General features: G+C 37.7%; 1 protein-coding gene across 2 annotated transcripts in view; it reads left to right on the top strand.

Moving 5' to 3' along the window:
* Positions 1-20,089, top strand: part of SGCD (sarcoglycan delta) — a 1,028,538-nt gene that overhangs the window by 585,845 nt on the left and 422,604 nt on the right. Inside the window, exon 1 of one of the 2 annotated variants that reach the window (XM_059062959.2) lies at positions 15,222-15,430. The exons of the other annotated variant lie outside the window; for it this stretch is intronic. The gene's annotated coding sequence lies outside the window, so the exon portion shown is untranslated. Of the gene's footprint in view, positions 1-15,221; positions 15,431-20,089 lie in introns of those variants that run through there. 2 annotated transcript variants of the gene reach the window in all.

The raw sequence follows: 20,089 nt of genomic DNA, 5'->3' as shown, positions 1-20,089 counted from the left end.
AGATTGGCCCCAGTATGTTGTTTTTAACAGTTTCTGCTAATTACAAAAGATGAGGCTCAAGATATTAAAAGACTGTTGAAGTTGATCAAGATGGAAGCATTGGGAGAAGTCGCCTTGCCATTGAACCCTGTGATGTGATCCACTGAAATGTTTGACTTCCATACATTTCAGCAGATACTTAATGAGTACTTGCTTTGTTAAGGGCAGGATTAAACATATATATGACAATTTTTCCTGTATTTAACTTAAATGGTAACATTTTTCTTTGGACCTGTGCTTTAATCTTTTTAATTAGTCTTATCTATCTCTATTTAGTTTTTACTAACATATACACAGAAATACTAAAAAAGAAATTCCTGATTGCTTAAGAGAAGGTAAGGAGAAAAGTGGATAACCAGACAATGCATCTTAGAACAATAATCGTATTTCAGGAAGTGATTCCCAGCAGAAAACACCCAAGTGAGTGAAGAAGTGATACAATGAGTCATATCCTGCAATCACAGTTACTGGCCCCAGGAGGCAACATAGATATCAGAAAATATGAATCTGTTGTCCAGCTCCTATACTACTTCTCTATGGGACTCTGGCCATGTCACTTCAGGTCTCACTTTTCCATGGAAATAATGAAAAGATTACCTTGATGACCTGCTGTCTCATTCTAGATTAGAATAGCACACCATTTGTGAATTTTAATAATTATGTAAAATTCTCTCATCTGCAATCTACTGCAAAAATGATATATTTTTTATTCAAAAATATTTATATTCAAAAATGAATATTTTATATTTATATTCAAAAATGAATTTTTTTTAGCCTGTTGTGGTTTGTGCTTTATTTTTTCCAGATTTATTTATTTTTCCAGATTTATTGAAGTATAATTGACAATAACAATAGTATATATTTGGGACTTCCCTGGTGGTCCAATGGTTAAGACTGCACTTCTACTGCAGGGGGTGCGGGTACAGTCTCTGGTCAGGGAACTAAGATCTCACATGCTGCGTGGTGCAGCCAAAAAAACAATTGTATATATTCAAGGTATACAACATGATAATATATGTTATCATTTCACAATGTGTGTGTGTGTGTATGTGTGTGTGTAGAGAGAGAGAGAACAGTTAATATCTATTCTCTTAGCAAATTTCAAGTATACAATACAATATTGTTAACTGTAGGCACCATGATGTCTGTCAGATCCTCAGGACTTATTCACCTTATGACTGAAAGTTTGTGTACTTTGACTATTATCTCCCCATTTTTCCCCATCCCCAAGCCCTAGCAACTACCATTCCACTCTCTGTTTCTGAGAGTTTGACTTTTGTAGATTGCACACAAAGGAGAGATCACATAATATTTGTCTTTCTGTGTCTGGTTTATTTCTCTTAGCATAATGTCCTTCAGGTTCATCCATATTAGCATAAATGGCAGGATGTTCTTTTTATTTTATTTATTTATTTTTTATTTTTTATTTTATTTTTTGCCGTATGCGGGCCTCTCACTGTTGTGGCCTCTTCCATTGCGGAGCACAGGCTCCGGACGCGCAGGCCCAGCGGCCATGGCTCACGGGCTCAGTCGCTCCGCGGCATGTGGGATCTTCCCGGACCAGGGCACGAACCCGTGTCTCCTGCATCGGCAGGCGGATTCTCAACCGCTGCGCCACCAGGGAAGCCCAGGATGTTCTTTTTTATGGCTGAATAATATTCCATATGTATGTATTTACACACACTCATATCACGTTTCCTTTGTCCATTTATCCATCTCTGAGCACTTAGGTAATTTCCATACTTAGCTATCGTGAATAACCCTACAATGAATACAGGAGTGTAGATATCTCTTTGAGATTCTGATTTAATTTCCTTTGGACATATATACTCAGCGGTGGGATAGTTGGATCACGTGGTAGCTCTATTTCTAAACTTTTATTGAAGCTCCATACTTATTTCTCTAATAGCTGTACTATTTTATGTCCCCACTAACGATGTACAAGGGCACCCTTTTCTCCACACCCTTCCAAATGCTTGTTGTCCCTTTTCTTTTTTCATAATAGCCATCCTGATGGGTGTGAGGTGATAACTCATTGTGGTTTTGACTTGCATTTCCCTGATGATTAGTGATGTTGAACATCTTTCATATACTTGCTGGCCATTTGTATGTATTCTTCGGAAAAATATCTATTCAGGTCCTTTGCACATTTTTAATAGTGTTATTTGGGTTATTTTGTTTTTGTTTTTGTTTTGGTATTAAGTTGTATGAGTTCCTTATATATTTTATATAGTAACTCTATTAGATACATGGCTTGTAAATATTTTCTCCCATTCCATAGCTTGCCTTTTCATTTTATTTATGGTTTCTTTTGTTGTGCAGAAGCTGTTTAGTTTGATGTAGTCCTACTTGTTTGTTTTTGCTTTTGTTACCTGGGCTTTTCGTGTCAGATATGTGAAATCAAAGACCATTGTCAAGGAGGATTTTTCCCTATGTTTTCTTCTGGGAATTTTACAGTCTCAGGTCTTAAATTTGTCTTTAATCCATTTTGAGTTAATTTTTTGTGTATAGTCAAAGAGAAGGCTCCAATTTCATTTTTCTGCGTGTGGATATTGAATTTTCGCAACACCATTTATTAAAGAGACTATACTTTCCCCATGGTGTATTCTTGGCACTCTTGTCAAGGATTAATTGACTATATACGTGTGGACTTATTTCTAGGCTCTCTATTCTCTTTCATTTTTCTATATATCTATTTTTATCCTAGCACTACACTGTTTTGATTACTGTAGTTCTGTAGTTAGTTTGAAATCCAGAGGTGTGACACCTTCAGCTCTGCTCTTCTTTCTCAGGATTGCTGTGGTCATTTGGGCCTTTTGTGGTTCCCTGTAAATATTAGGATTATTTTTTCAATTTCTGGGAAAATGGCTTTAGAATTTTGATATGGCCTGCATTGAATCTGTAGATTGCTTTGGTTAGGATGGACATTTTAACATTATTCTTCATATCTGTGAACATGGGATTGGGATTTTTCCATTTAGTTGTGTCTTATTCAGTTTCTTTCATCAATGTTTATATTTTTCAGTGCACAGATCTTTTATTCCTCCTTGGTAAAATTTATTTCTAAGTAGTTTTTTAAATTGCTTTTCTGATAGTTTGTTAGTGTATATAAATGCAGTTGATGTTTGTATATTGATATTTGTATACTGCAATTTAACTGAATGTTTTGGTGAAATCTTTAGGGTTTTCTGTATATAAAATCACATTACCTGCATACAGAGACTTTTATTTTAAAATAAAAGTCTGTTTAACTTTTTCCTTTCCAATTTGGATGCCTTTTATTTATTTTTCTTGCCTGATTGCTCTGGCTAGTACTCTCAGTGATATATTGAATTGGAGTGGGCATCCTTGACTTGTACCTGATCTTTCAGCTTTTCACTATTTAGTGTGATGTTAGGTGTGGATTTGACATATATGGTCTTTATTATGTGGAGGTGCATTCCTCACATTGCTTCTATACTTAGTTTATTGAGCATTTTGATCATGAAAGCATGCTGAATTTTCATCAGATACTTTTCCTTTTATCAATTGAGATGATTATATGTTTTTTGCCCATCTTTCTGTTAATGTGGTGCCTAAGTTTCATTTATTTGCATATGTCAAACTATTCTTGCGTCTCAGCATTGAATCCTACTTGATCCTGGTGTATGATCCTTTTAATGTGCTCTTAAATTCAGTTTGCCAGTAGTTTGTTGGGATTTTTGCATCTGTCTTCATCAGGGATGCTGGGCTGTAATTTTTTCTTTTCTTGTAGTGTCCTTATTTGCCTTTGGTATGAGGGTAATGCTAGCCTTGTAAAATGTGTTTGGAATTGTTTCCTCTTCTTCAATTGTATGGAAGAGTTTGAAAAGGATTGGCATTTATTCTTCTCTGATTGTTTGGTAGAATTGACTCCTAAACCATCTGGTCCTGAAATTTTCTTTGTTCAAGGTTTTTGATTACTGCTTCAATCTCCTTACTAGTAATTACTTTGTTCAGATTTTCTCTTTCTTTGTGATTCACTCTTAGTAGATTTTATGTTTCTAGGAATTATTTCTCTCTTCTAGGTTGTCCAATTTGTTGGCATATAATTATTCATAGTAGTCTCTTATGATCCTTTGTATATCTGTGGTATCAGTTGTAATGTCTCCTCTTTGATTTATAATTTTATTTATTTGTGTCCCCTCTATTTTTTTCTTTGTTAGTCTAGCAAAAGGTTTGTCAGTTTTCTTTATCTTTTCAAGAAAAAACAACTCTCAGTTTTTTCTTTTCTATTGTTTTTCTGCTCTCTTATTTATTTCTTTTCTAATCTTCATTATTTCCCTTCTTCTGCTTTTGGCTTAGTTTGTTCTTCTTTTTCTAATAACTCGAGTATAAAGTTAGGTTGTTTACTTGTGATTTTTTTCCCCTGATGTAGACATTTATCACTGTAAAGTTTCCTCTTAGAACTGCTTTGCTGCCTTCCATAAGTTTTAGTGTGTTGTGTTTCATTGTTGTTTGTCTCAAGATGCTTTTTGGTTCCCCTTTTGTTTCCTTTCTTGACCCATTTGTTGTTCAAGAGTGTGTCGTTTAGTTTCCACATATTTGTAAATTTTTCAGCTTTTCTCATATCATTGACTTTTGGTTTCATAACATTGTGCTCAAAAAAGATACTTGATATGATTTCAGTATTCTTAAATTTGCTAAAACGTGTTTTGTCGCCCAACATATGACCTAGCCTGGGGATTGTTCTGTGTACACCTGAGAAGAATGTGTATTCTGCTGCTGTTATATGGAATGTTCTGTGTATGTGTGTTAGGGCCATTTGGTCTACAATGTTTATCAAAACTGCTGTTTCCTTATTAATCTTTTTGTCTGGATGTTATATCCATTGTTGAAAGTTAGGTATTGAAGCTCCCTACTATTACTGTATTGCTGCCTATTTCTTCCTTTAGTTCTGTTAATACTAGCTTTATGTATTTAGGTGCTTCAATGTTGAGTGCATGTATATTTACAATTGTTATATCCTGTTGATAAATAGACCTCTTTATCATTTACAGTGACCTTTTTGTCTCCCGTGATGGATTGTGACTGAAAGTCCATTTTGTCTGTTATGAGTATAGTTGCTTCAGCTGTCTTTTGGTTACCATTTGCATGGACTATCTTTTACCATCCCTTCACTTTCAGCCTATGTGTCTTTAGGGTTTTTCATTTTGTGGTTACCATGAAACTTACATAAAACATCTTACAGTTATAACGGTCTATTTTAAGCTGATAACTACTTAACTTTAATTGCATACAAAATCACTCTACACTCTACTTCTCCTTCCCCCATTTCATTCTTTTGATATCACACTTTACATTTTTCAATATTGTTTATCCATTAACAAATTATAGTAGTTGTAGTTATTTGTAATACGTTTGTCTTTTAACTTTGAAACTGGAGTTAAAAGGGATTTATGTACTACCATTACAGTGTTAGAGTATTCTGAATTTGACCATATGTTTATCTTTACCAGTGATTTTTATACTTTTATTTTTCATGTTGTTACTTAGCATCCTGTCATTTCAACTTGAAAAACTCCATTTATTATTTCTTATAAGGCAGGCCTAGTGGTGATAAACTTCCTCAGCTTCTGTTTGTCTGGCAATGATGGAATATTTCTTATAACTAGCAATGTTCATTATGTTAAACATTTATTAAGTATCTATTATATTCCATACACCATGGTAGTTGTGGATTTGCTCAATTATGTCTCTGTCACATGTATAAATGAACTCCTTTTAAAGAATAAATGATTTGAAATATATTTTCTTTCCTTGGCAGCTTTTAATTTTTTTGGTGTACATTTGTCAGGTTTTGGTGTTGAATTTTGAGACTTGCCCTTTCATTTGAAGCAACACTACTTGTTCAGAGGGCTTATAATTAGCTTGGGATTCCTGAATCCAACTCTTGTATTTTGTATCATTGAGCACTGATGTGATTGTAAAAATAAAGATGAGTGATGCTATCATTTTTTCAAGTACAGGTTTTATTTATTTTTGCCTATCATGGAATCTGGCCCCTTTTTATTGATCAATAAATTTTATTTCCCAATAAACATGTAGTATTTCAAGAGTTTTACTTTCAGCAAGCTGTAATACAATGAGAAATTGTGAACCAGAATGAAATTTTGGAAGACTTGATCAATGTTTTGTGCTTAAAGCAAAGAATGCCTGGAACCATCTATACCAGTATTTGCGCAATTTGCACTGTTCACTTAATTTCTTTAGAAAAGATATATTTGCATTGTGTTTCATTACTAGTCACATTAAATTATCAAATGTGTCAGTTCTTCCTCAAAGTAATGACTTAGCCTGAGAATCCTTCACTGTGTACTATGCATATATTTGAATTTCGAAACAGAAAATGACTTCAGCTTAGACATTGTGTCTGGCTAATGGAGATTTCTGAAAACTGTGGGTCATTGATTTGTCCCTGAGCCAAACTTCCTGGTCCAGATTCCCTCCAAAAAAAAAAAAAATCTCTTCAAAGTCAACCAGATAATTTTGCCCTTGGCCATTGAAAAGCAGGATTTCATTTGCTGTCTCTGTTTTGAAGAGCCAAAGCAGGGTGAGTGTCATTTCCCATCAGGTATGATTTGTGAAATGAACCCTTAAATGAAAGGTTGGCATAATGTTACTGTTCTAATTGTCTGCCATTAGTTTAATTCAGCTGGTTTGGGCTTGTATATAGCAAATACTTCTTCTATCCTTTGGTTAAATATTGCCTCTTAATATTTCTTAAAGAATATTCTTTTGGCAAGATTATGAATATATCTTGAGTGCCCTATCACCCATAGTTTACACTGACCTTTGTTTGCCTACTACTTTTTCTCAATTCCTTAACTAGCCTACTCAGTTCATGTGGTGGAGATGGAGTTGATTCCTTCTCTTTAGTTGCCAGTGTTGTCCTATGAGCCAGATACAGCCCACAGGAGGGTCTCATACCCCTGGTCATAGGAATTTGTTCAGGGATAAACATGTGGCTCAAGCTGGAATACCTACCATCGTTTCTGGAAAAGATCTTTTATTTTCCCTGTGAAAGTGAGCTTGGGACTACCTGTGGACAGCTTACTATCCAATGGAGAGAGAAAAAATGAGAATGAAGCCTGGACAAGAAGGAGATAGAGCCTTGATTATATTTTAACTGCTACATTCCATCCCACCATAAGATCCACTTGGGGTTAGAGTAATATGATTTAGGAACCTTCACTTTTTTTTCTTTAGGCTGATTTGAATGAGTTCTGACTGCTGTAACCAAAGGGGTCCTGACAAATGCGTCTCTTTAGGCTTGTGCCATAACTACTTTGTGCCTCTGTATATATAACTACATCTCCACTCAGCCTGCCCTCTCAAGTGACCAGCACAGCAAATCCTGTACTCAATAATCATAAGCATCCTACTGTAACAGAGAAAAACAAACCTGACTCCATATTGGATCTATTTATTTAGCTCTAACTCTTGTGCTCTGTCACCTGTGCTTAGTCATGCTGGCCCTGCCCCTTTGTAGAAGAATGTTGCCTACAACCTAGAACATACATGGTAGCCCATTCTCAAGGCTCTGCCCTTTAAAGGTATAACATTTTTCCATTACTGTAGAGTCAGAAGATTTCAGAACAGAGAACAACCTTTGTCTTGTTGGAGGTTTAGAGGAATATTTTGACCAGACCTGAGAGAACAGCAGCAAGAACAAAGGATTCTGGCACCAGAAGTTAGTAACAACCTGCCACACCCCATTCTCTTTTAGTACAAAACAAGTTTGGACTCTACTTTGGGTAAGATGGTTCTTTGGGACACTAGTCCACCATCTTCTTGGTCTGCTGGTTTTCTGAATAAAGTCAGTGTTCCTTGCCCCAACACCCCATCTCTCAATTTTTTGGCCCATCATGAGGTTGGCAGTACGAGCTGGGACTTGGTAACACTACCTTGTACCTCAGGCCTTATAGGCTTTGCCAGGCACCTGACTTGGTAATTTCTCGTAGTCTTTTAGATAAACATGTGAATGGCTTATTAGTTTCTGAAAATATTAACATCTTATAGGAGAACTCAGTATTTGGAGTACAATACATTATTTTAACATGTCAGAAGGATTAAGTTTGAAAACTCAAGATTGTTTTTAAAAAAAATGGTGTTACATGCATGTTCCTGCACTTGAATTAAAAAAAGAAAAACTGCATTCACTTACTTTAAAATATCTTTTGTACACTTCCTACAAGCTAGGCATGGTGCAAGGAACTAGGATACAGTAGTGAGCAAGCAAACCTAGTTTCAGGCCTCATGGAGAATATTCATTTTCTATCAGGAAAGATTAACATCAATCAAATAAAAATACAAATAGATATATAATCAGATCTATCATGAGTGCTAGTTTGGGGTTATATATAACGGAATTGTTGGTTCTGGGGTTCAGATACCTGAATCCTAGAAAAAGTATGAATTTGAATAGGAGTTAAGTAGAAGAAAACATAAGAGTGGAGGTAGCATCCAGTAAAAAGCAATGTATTTTCAGGAGAGAGTAGCTTTTTTGTAGATTCTCAAGTGAAAAGATACATGACTTCTTTGAAGCGCTGGAAGAAGGGAGACTGGCAGCAGATGAGACTGAAGAGGTAGACGAGGGACCAGATCAAGCCAGGCCTTTCAAGTCTTAGTGATGGTGGCCGTCTTTCCCTTTCAAGCAATGGTAAGCCATCTCAGGATTTGAGCACCCAGAGTGACACAATTAGATTTATATTTAAAAAGTTAAGCTATCACTGTAACTTAGTGATTCTTAAGTCTGGCTCATGTTAGAATCATTTTGGTTGGGGGTGGGTGGAGCTGAAAACAAAATTACCATCACTCCTATCCCATTCCAATAGAATCAAAATCTCGAGGGTCGGCTCCTGGCTCTGGTTATTTTAAAAGCTTCCTTCAGATGATGCTTACATAAATCTAGACTGGAAAATTACATATGTAAATAAACCATATAGGAGATGTAGCTTAATAAGAGTACCTATGCTAGAGAGGCATTTGAAACTGGCTTCTCAGTGTGAGAGTGACTGTGGCCAAACCTAATATTATCATGAATCGCATTAATAGAAGTGTTCTTCCTAAATGTGAGAGGGAGTTGTTCCTCTGTGCCCAAATTAGCACACCTGCAAAGTTTGTTCACCTCTCAGCACCAAATTTTAAGAAGAAATTAGCCAAACTGAACCATTCCTAGAAGAAACCAAACCAGATGTTACAAGGAATCTAAGCCATAATGATGATAAATGATCCACTGGTACCAGATGTGGGGTTTTTTCTTTTTAAAAATTTTTTTTGGAAAAATATTAATTTTTAAAATTTTTGTACAATTTTTCAAGGTCACTATCCATTTACAGTTATTACAAAATATTGTCTGTGTTCCCTATGTTGTACAATACATCCTTCAGCCTATTGTACACCCAATATTTTGTGCCTCCCGATTCCCCCACCCCTATATTGCTCCTCCCTGCAACTAGTAACCATTAGTTCTCTGTATCTGTGAGTCGGTTTCTTTTTTGTTATATTCACTAGTTTGTTGTATTTTTTAGCTTCTACATATAAATTATATCATACAATATTTGTCTTTCTCTGTCTGACTTATTTCACAAAGCATAATGCCCTCCTCCAAGTCCACCTACTTTGCTGCAAATGGCAAAATTTTGTTCTTTTTTATGGTTGAGTAGTGGTCAATTGTGTGTGTGTATCTATATATCACATCATCTTCATCCATTCATCTGTTGGTGGACGTTTAGGTTGCATTTATATCTTTGCAATTTTAAATAATACTGCTGTGAACGTTGGAGTGCATGTATCTTTTCAAATGAGTGTTTTTGGTTTTTTTGTTTATATACCCAGGAGTGGAATTGCTGGTTCATATGGTAGTTCTATTTTTAGGTTTTTGAGAAACCTCCATACTGTTTTCCACAGTGGGCACACCAGTTTGCATTTCCACCAACAGTGTACAAGGGTTCCCTTTTCTCCACATCCTTGCCAACATTTGTTATTTGCTTTTTGGGTTTTTTTGATGATTACCATTGTGACAGGTGTGAAGTGATATCTCATTGTAGTTTTGATTTGCATTTCTCTGATAATTAGTGATGTTGAGAATCCTTTCATATGCCTGTTGGCCATCTGTATGTATTCTTTGGAAAAATGTCTATTCAGTTCTTCTGCCCTTTTTAAAATTCGATTGTTGGGGTTTTTTGTTATTGAGTTGTATGAGCTGTTCATATATGTTGGATATTAATCCCTTATTAGTCATATCATTTGCAAATATTTTCTCCCATTCAGTAGGTTATCTTTTCATTTTGTTGATGGTTTCCTTTGCTCTGCAAAAACTTTTCAAATAAGTTGCAGGATACAAATTTAATATACAGGAATCTGTTGCATTTCTAAACACTAACAATGAACTGTAAGAACTAGAAATTAAGGAAACAATCGCATTTACCATCACATCGAAAAGAATAAAATACCTAAGAATAAACCTACCCAAGGAGGCAAAAGACCTGTACTCTGAAAACTGTAAGACACTAATGAAAGAAATTGAAGATGATATAAACAGGTGGAAAGATATACCATGTCCTTGGATTGGAAGAATCAATATTGTTAAAATGACCATACTACCCAAGGCAATCTACAGATTCATTGCAATCCCTATTAAAATACCAATGGTACTTTTCATAGAACTAGAACAAATAATTTTAAAAGTTATATGGAAACACAAAAGACCCCAAATAGCCAAAGCAATCTTGAGAGAGAAGAACAGATCTGGAGGAATCAGGCTCCCTGACTTCAGAGTATATTACAAAGCTGTAGTCATCAAAACAGTATGGTACTGGCACAAAAAACAGGCATTATAGATCAATGGAACAGGATAGAAAGCCCAGAAATAAACCCACACACTTATGGCCAATTATTCTATGACAAAGGATGCAAGAACATACAGTGGAGAAAAGACAGTCTCTTCAATAAGTGGTACTGGGAAAACTGGACAGTTACATGTAAAAGAATGATATTAGAACATTATCTAACACAATACACAAAATTAAACTCAAAATGGATTAAAGACCTAAATGTAAGACTGGACACTAAAAAAACTCCTAGAGGAAAACACAGTGAGAACACTCTTTGACATAAGTTGCAGCAGTATTTTTTTTGGATCCATCTCCTAAAGTAATGGATGTGTTTAAATTGTAATCAAAATAACTCTTTAAAAAAGGATGATTTAGCGTCCCTGTTTTCAAATAAGTCAAAAGGTTTTATTTATTCACAGCTTAAATATGAGGGCCAAGTACTTACTCATCCTAGATATTGCCAAAAAGGCAGGAGATGATGCAGACAAAAACCCATGTCTCTGTGGAGTTTAGATGCTGCTTTAGAATGAAGTTTTCTCTTTCATGCAATCCTTATGATCAGAATTCCTAACTGACCTTTATGATCAGCAGCTGTAGCATCTGAATGTGCTACAGGGAGATATACTTAGTTGTTAGTTTTAGAACATTAGAAGTAGAAATCTCTGAAAAGCAGAGAGATCAATATCTTTTAAAGAATTCTAGCCAGAGTGGCCATTGTAGAGAGGATTTAGAATCTAATGGTAAGGATTAAAAGGTATAGGAGGAAGGAGACTAGTCTAGTGATCTAGTGTAGTCTAGAGTCCTTTGCAAAACTGAAAAACACATAGATAGTATTAAATAACAGCAGTACCAATATAGTCTGAGCACTTACAGTCTGCCATACACTTTGCTGAGTGTTTTATTATGTGTTATCTCAGATAAGACTTATCTCATTATACAGATGAAGAAAGTGAAACAGTGTCAAGCTGTAACTTTTTAAAGGTAAATACATGGGTCCTACAAATATCGATATAAAATGAAAGTATGTTGAAGGTTTTATTTGACTCTAACTATGAGGCAATCAGTATGATGGTAAGACTGATTCTGAGACCATTTAAGGAGCTCCTTGTTCATAGGTACATTAATAAAGAATGTTAACAAAAGGTTGCTAGACTAGATAAAAAAACCAGTGAATGTCCTATAGGGCAATAAACTGTAACATTTGGGATTATATTTTATTTTTCAGCATATTATCAATGATTTATTTTTTCTTTTTTTTTAAAAAATTTTTATTTTATATTGGGGTATAGCTGATTACAGTGTTGTGTTAGTTTCAGGTGTACTGCAAAGTGATTCAGTTATACCTGTGTGTGTGTGTGTGTGTGTGTGTGTGTGTGTGTGTGTATTCTTTTTCAAATTCTTTTTCCATTTAGGTTATTATAGAATATTGAGCAGAGTTCCCTGTGCTATACAGTAGGTCCTTGTTGGTTATCTCTTTTAAATATAGTAGTGTGTATATGTCAATCCTGAGAAATACTGTGTATCTTTAACAGGCAAAACTCTCCAAGGTAACTTGTAACTTTACTATATTTAGGATCTTTATTCAGTTGTCAGCAGTGAATCAAACAAAGCACATTTCCCTTAAATAATTCTTGAGAGGGCATGTTAAACAATTGCCACACATGACTTTGACAGAATGTGACTACCTTTTGGTCTGATTTTCAAGTTATGGATAATTTTTCTTAACATTAGAAGACATAAGTAACTTCTTAGGATTTTCCAGCTAGTAGTAATGAATTGAGTCTCATACGGAGGTATCCCTCTTCAAATATCCACGCTGAAATGAGCCATGTAGCTAGTTTTTGGAGAGACATCAAAGCAGCGTCCTTTGGATTACATCACCATTTTTCTGCCTTTATATAAAATCTGACCTTGTTTTTCCAGTTGTTTTATGTTTGGTTTTTTTTTTTTTTTTTTACCAAAGCATTTATAAACTACTTAAAATTAAGAACTATACCTCCTCTTTGTTTTCCCAAAAGAAGCTGGGCACCCCAACATGATTAATAAGTAGTATGTGGTTCATTAACCACTTGCTATGATTGCCTCTGAAACGAAGGCTCTGGAAACCCAGATAGAAATCTGATTCTTTAGAATTTGTAGCCAGTGTTTCCTCAGTAAGACTCCTTCCTTGACCTACAGGATTTTTATTTTGTGGTTGTTGCTGTTAATTTAGGACATTGCGGTTGCCAAACATGGGAATTGCAATTGTTAATGGTCTTCTATTTTTAGAATGGTAATCTTGAGCTCTTAAGGTTTGGCAGAAGCTCCAGTTCTCTGCAAATGGCACTTTGTTCAGCCTCATGTAACTGACTGCAGATTTGGTCTGTTTACCTTGCTGGTGTTTGCTGTTTACCTTGAGGAAAGACTTCAGTGTTAGGTGTAGTGAATAAATGAAAAATAGCTGTGTGGTTGGCTAATGTTCCAATAAAACATTAGGACACCTGTCTATATTTAAGGGGGTAGGCCCCTACTGTGTAAAGATAACTTGGCAGAAAACTTAATTAACCAATCAGATAGTTGATTCTAGGAACTCAAATTAGATGTGAGTGTACAGTTTTGCTTTTTGGTGAGAGAAAGGGTCTGGTTTTTGCTGGATTCAATAAAAGGAAAAGTAAACCAAAGTTTATTTAAAGGCACTATAATAAGCAGTTTGCATGGATTATCTCACCAAATTCTGTGAGGTGGTTTCTGTTATTACCCCCATTTTACAGATGAGGAAACTGAGGTCCAGAGAGGTCAAGCGAACGAATCAGAATTCACAGACAGTAAGAGACAGAGCTAAGATTAGACCTAGGCCATCTGATTATAAGCCTTCTCTTGTGAAGGTTAGATGATATGGCCTTTCCCAAATGATGCCGGGAAAGAGAAAGCACATGGAAAATTCACCCAAATCCTGCTTTCTAGCATCAGTTCTAACATTAAGAGTCTTTGCACCTCTGAAGAAGTCATCTCATCTGTGTGGACCTCCATTTCCCTGTGTAAAATGAAGGGTTGAAACAATTTGGATTGGATGGTCTCTGGGGTTCCCTCCTCCTCTAAAGTTCTTTGATTCTATAATTGTGTCCTGACCTTAGAAGTGCCCATGCTCCCTTCCCCACAGACAGACAGACACGTTGCTTCCCAAGGCAAAAGTTGAATCCTCCTGAAAGTACCCATTGCAGTTTGATGCTAAACTCCAGATCCTACCAAATCTATTATTTACAGCAGTCTCTCAGGAACACACAGTACTTTTAAAATCTGGCAAGCCAGTTCTTTAAGTTGCTAGCGGGATAAGATTTCAGAAATAAAATATTAATACCCCCCCCAAACAGAAAAGAATAAAACTCAAAATAAATGAGGCTTTCTCTTTAAATCATCGTTTTCTACAATGTTACCTTGACAACTTAGCTTTGGCTCTTTAGAGAGGGGGTTTTCAGTGTAGGAGAAGAGGGGTGTCCTCTTTGTATCTTTAGAAATTTCCTCCATGATTTATGGAAAGAGGAAATCTCAAAGGTGGACTACACGATCCAGCAGAATGTACACGGGACATCTTAATGGAGAGTCACCCAGAAGTCATCACAGGTGTAGAGAATTATGACACATTCTGGTTAAAGTTACCTTCTTTTCTCCTTTCTATTTCCTGTAACCACAACACACATTGCAACAGCCTGCAAAATGTTACATGTGGGGACCAGCGCACTTAGAGAGCAGAGAGCCACAAAAGTGCCTGAAAAATAATTGCATTATTTTGAGTGGCAGCAGTAAGAGATGCACATGTCAGGTTGAGGGGACAACTCAGAAGTCCTGAAACAATCTGGAAATGCTAAAAATATTGCTCCCCCTCCAGCAATTGAACCTTTGAGCAAAGACAGAGGCACTGGCAGGTAGGAAGATCAAATGAGAATTGCCATCTCTCAGCTGTAATAGGCTCGTTATCAGGACTGGCAAGAGTTGGGTTGGGGTGAGGGGCCAACAGGGGTCAGCTGGGGTCTGTCAACAGAGGGAGGGAGGGAGGAGGAGGAGGGCGGCGTGGAGCAGGGGAAGGAGGCTCAGCGCCAGCATCTAGCACCACAGAGCACAGGCCGCGTGGACAATGCCTGAGAAATCAGCATTAGTTCTAGAAGCCGTTGCCTTTGTGGTTGTGAGTGTGAGCCCAGCAGCCCCCATGGGTGCTGGGGCAGGGGAGCGAGTCTGTGCTTGACACACGTGTTTCCCATTGAGAGCTGAAGCCAGCCCAGTAGGTGGGAGTTGGCCTGACAAAGGCGTATTGAAGTACAGGCAGCGTACGGTTTCAAAGCAGTCAGAAAAAGCACGGGAATGCTGTTCAGGAAATTCTTCAGGCATGGGCAGGGACTTGGCTGCAATTCTGCAGTTGGAAAATCTGACTGGGGCAGCTTCTGAACACAGGCTGGGCCTGCTCACCCTCTGCAGGCCGAGCGGCCGCCCCCTTCCAGCCTCTCCACACACGCCTGGATCGTAGGGGATTCTCTTCAGCCGCTTTGTGAAGCAGAGGAGAGGTAGGGAACTGCTCAGTTCTTGCATTTCCAGGCTTTTTCTTCACTTTCTAAGCCTGCTGTTTGTTTGCAAGTACTCTGTGCATGTGTGTGTGTGTATGGGGGGGCGTGGGGAGGTTGTGTGTATGTGTATGAACAAGTTAGAACTCCATCACGCCAACATTCGGTGTGGGGCTGTCATCTTTTCTTCCCTAAGCCCTCTTCAAGAGGTGATTTTCGGCAGGGCGCTTTGGAAAGTTAGGGTTAAGCTGGCAACACGGCTGTGAAAAAGAAAAGTATGTGAACTCTTGTATTGTCACCCTGCTCCAACAGTCTGTAACTTTTCTGTGGGGAAGGACAGTTCGTTGGCAGGAAATATAATTTTAGAGGAAGCTGTCTGTGTTCTTTGCTTCATGAGAATTTGGAGAGGGGCATTTTTAGCAGAAAATGGCTCTCATTTTAGAGGAAATTGGCCTGTGAAGTTTCTATTTTGGATTACACTTTCAGAGTGTAGGAACAGATACGTGTATATGAGTTCCTGGCATCTTTTATTATTATGTGGGATTTTGACTGTCATTAAGGAGCTCAGTGATATATTTGCCTAGAAATATGCTGGATCAACATTTGTAATTCTCTTTCTAGAATAATTTTCAATTTTTTCTGAATTGTAGAAGTAACTGGCAGTTCTTCCCTCAAAAAAATATACTTCTGTGTTTTATGAAGTATAGACAACTAAAGAGTCACAGAAAACAGTAATTTACTCAAAATCATTGTTAAAAGACAGACATATGATAATGTGAATTTTATTTCATTGATCAATTGATTTTACTTTGCACCTTCTGAAAAGAGTGATTTTTAAAAAAATCAAATTTTGGATAATTATTTTTCATACATATCAACTATAAGGCAATACAGATTTTTACCCCTCCCCCGAAAGCTATATCTTATTCTATACTTAACATTTAGAAAATCCATAGCATAATATAATTGCACTTAAGAACACTGTTCAGTTCTGAAAGAGCTGGACTCAATCTCACTACAGCTTTGTGATTACTGGCAGAACCATCAGCGACAGCAGTGGTGTTTTCTAAAGGGGCCTTGGCCAAGAGTCTGGCTGGAGAAACAGATGAATGAATGGGTTCTTGGCTACTTCTTGAATAGCAGAAGAGTGGCTAGAACTCTTAGGATGGACCTCAATAAAATAGGTGTGCATTTACTTTGGTTCTAAAATCTCTCAACAAGTAGCTGATAGTAGAGAGTTAGATGAATGGGTGAATAAAGAGTGGGGGGGCTGGACTTTTTCATATCTTTGTCTGCGTAAGACCTAGGATATGTGTGTAGGCATTGTGTTTTGTTGGCGAGTCAGCCCTCTCAGCCAGCAATTTTATTTTCTCCACAGTTTTGCCCTTGGAGGAGGGAATTAGGAAGTAAGTGACTGGCAGCAGGAATTCTTATTCCGAGAGATGGCACACAAATATCTTCTCCATGAATGTCATCTTTGGGTTGGGTTGGGATGAAGAGGGTTTGGGAACTGTTGGACGTGGGATAAGATAGGACAGACAGTGACTACACTTGGGTTGCCTATGGAGTGAGCAAGATGCCAAGAGATTAGGAAACAACATGAACCACAGCCAAACACACTGCCAGTGAAAAAGGAGACTGTGAGCTCTAATTTCATACTCCTCTAAATTTAGTGTGCGTTGAGCCTTGAGCAGAGCAGGCGTGAAATAGCAACTTCAGGTTGCAGGGGTACGAACAGCATTGCCTGAAACTTGGAAGAAACTCTATAGTTTCCCTCTTTTAGAAGTATAGGAGGGAAAAATCAAGTTCCCTGGACATTTGAAAAGGAGAAAAAAAAGAGGGATGTGGGAGGGTAAAGAAGAAGAAATCCAGGGCAGAGGTACAGGCTACAGGGAGGGAGGAGTGGCCATGCCACAAACTGGGCAGCAGGGGCAGAGAGAGATCTGTGCACAGGAATGAAACATACATACTAGAATAGCAAAGCCCAGTGGGCACTGATTGGTTCACCTTGAAGTGTGTGGCTAAACCATGACCTCAGTGAGGAGAATTGTTTCACCCTCTTCACAGTAGAAGACCCCATGGTCAGTCTGCCCCACTGTGCTTTCTGGAAGCAATCAGAAAGCACATTTTGTACGAATGGCATCGCCCAAGGGTTCAGAGTGAGGAGGGAGCAGGCTCCTAAGGCCTTATTTTTAACCCATATTTGTTCCATCCAGAGATATTTCTGCTGGGAGTGATGAGTGAAGGGACCAGGTGGAGATGGGGGAGGGATGGCAGTGAGCATAGCTTGTTCTAGGCCCTACCCGCATACACATCATCCTTAAGACAAACTTTTGAAAAGGAATATAGAATGATACATATGCTTTATTTTAATGCATGCATTTATTTAATTTTATTTCTTTTTTTAATTTTTAAAAACCTCCAGGGGCATGTACCACATTTAACGTTAGTGAAAGTATTTAATATTAGTTTCATAAGGTGAGGAGGTTCATGGAATTATGGATCTGACCATCTGGAAGGGATTAGGGCCAGGGTGAGGGAAAAGATCCATGCCCCCACTGTTGATTTAACTGCTTTTATTATACTGCTTTTAAATAGGTACAAACCAAAAATACCCACCTAAGTAATCACCTCTCTATTTTAATCATTCTTTAGCATCTATAAGACTAAAATAAATTTATGAATTAAATACAAAGTAAAGTAATAGTATTCAGATTATCAACATTGTTATTTTAGGTAGAAGATGCTTTACTGGAATTTAATAAGGCCTCACCATGGACATGGGACTGACAGCTATCTGGGGATTATTTTGATTCTAGACACTCATACTCTTATATCCTGGATATAGACTTTATTCTTCCATGACTTTTCTTCTCTTCAAATGTACCTTCATTTGTATGCCATGATGTCCTTTGATCTGCACCTTGAAGGAATATTTCGTTTTGTATTATATTACACTCTGCTCCTTTTTCTGTTCATGACAATTAGAGTCAAATCATTTATTGCCAACATGATTGTACACTGAATACAAATGCAGACACCAGAACTGCATGGTGGTAGCCATAGGTCATGAATTGGATCTGTGTTTCCTAGGACAAAATTTGGGTAAATAAAATAAGTACATCAAAAGAAAAGAGAAAGAAAAGCACAAGAACAAATTTGGCAGAGAACTCTCAGAGTCCTGAGAACATCTGAGAATCCCTGGTGCCTCGGAGACTCTACCTTAAGAGGTACTGATTTTGGCCAGTTCTGGTTCCATGGAAGAACCTCTGCAGGAAAGAGGAAGGAATGGCTCTGGAAACACTCCATCCATTTTTCTAAATAGCACAGCCACTTTTATTGGTTTCATATATTGGGATTTTGCAAGAGATTTCATTTGAAAAAAGAGTTTTAATGCTGTATCAGTAAAGATTGCATTTGGCTGCAAGTAATAGAAACCCTGCTCATAGAGTCAGAAAATATAAAGCCTTACCTTATTAAAGCCTTACCTTTTGTGCATATAGATGTAGACTACACCTGGACAGTCCAGGACTGCTGTGGCAGCTGAGCGATGTCCCTAAAGACCACAGTTTCCTTCCTACTCCACTGTCCATTTGTTCATCTCCATGTGTCATGTTCAAGTCAGGACAAAGGTGGCAGGACATGAAGGGGAAAAATACTTCTCCTCATGAGCCTTTGCCCCTTTAATCAGGAAGGGACACCCTCCCACATAAACTTCCCCTCACTTCTCAGAATCCACACCTAGAACTGGGTCATGTGCCTACTGGCCCCATGCAGTTTCATTACCAGGATGGGTGGAGGTCCTCTGGGTATGGAATAGGAGGTCATAGATCCAGATCAAGAGTTCTAGCACTGTTCTAAGAGTCCATTACTTCTATTTTAAAGAAGTGAACACTGAGACTAGAAAAGATGTGTTACCTGCCTAGAGAACACAGGCATTCAGAGACAATGGCAGCGCTTCTTGTTCCTTGACTCTGAGTGTGGAGTGCACTACTTGTTATGTGTGTTGGCTTAATGAGAGCTGAGTGATACTTTGGAAGCCATGCTAGAGAAAGTAACGTAATAGAGTCTTAGTATTAGAAGGTCCCTCAGAAATCACCTGGTTCCATGGTTTCTCAAAACCTCCTGAATCAGAATTTCTGAGATTAGAGTTGGGGAATCCCTCTATTTTTAAAAACTCCCCAAGTTATTCTGTCGAAGCCAACCAGGCACTGGTCCACAGAACTGAGTTGGCTTAATACTGTTGGAGCTAAATCATTATTTACTACAACAGTGCCATTTATAGCATCACTGACAGATGTCAGCCAGATGTGTCAGTACTTCGTTCAGTGATGGAGAACCTCACTGTGCTGCGAGGCAGCTTGGGGCATTGTTTCTCATCTCCAGCCTCCTCAGATTGGGCCAAATTTGCATCTCTGTACTTTGTAACCCATGGCCATTGTCATATACTCTTAAGGCACATTTCAGGGTGGTAGGAGGACCTGGTACAGAAGTGAGGTGAAGAGAGGGAGTAAGGGTAGCGGGGGTCAGAAGTCTTGGGATAGACTCTGAGTCCACTAAGAGCTGGCTCTCAGTTTTTCCATCTGTAAAATAGGATGAGATGCCCGTAAAGTGTTTTCTCTTTCTCATTTTCTATGGTTTTTGTTATTCTCAAGCTCTCCC

This window comes from Kogia breviceps, chromosome 4, assembly GCF_026419965.1.
Source record: "Kogia breviceps isolate mKogBre1 chromosome 4, mKogBre1 haplotype 1, whole genome shotgun sequence".
NCBI classification, from domain to species: Eukaryota; Metazoa; Chordata; class Mammalia; order Artiodactyla; family Physeteridae; genus Kogia; species Kogia breviceps.
Note: the sequence above shows the minus strand (reverse complement) of the source record. Positions and strands in the feature narration are given on the sequence as shown.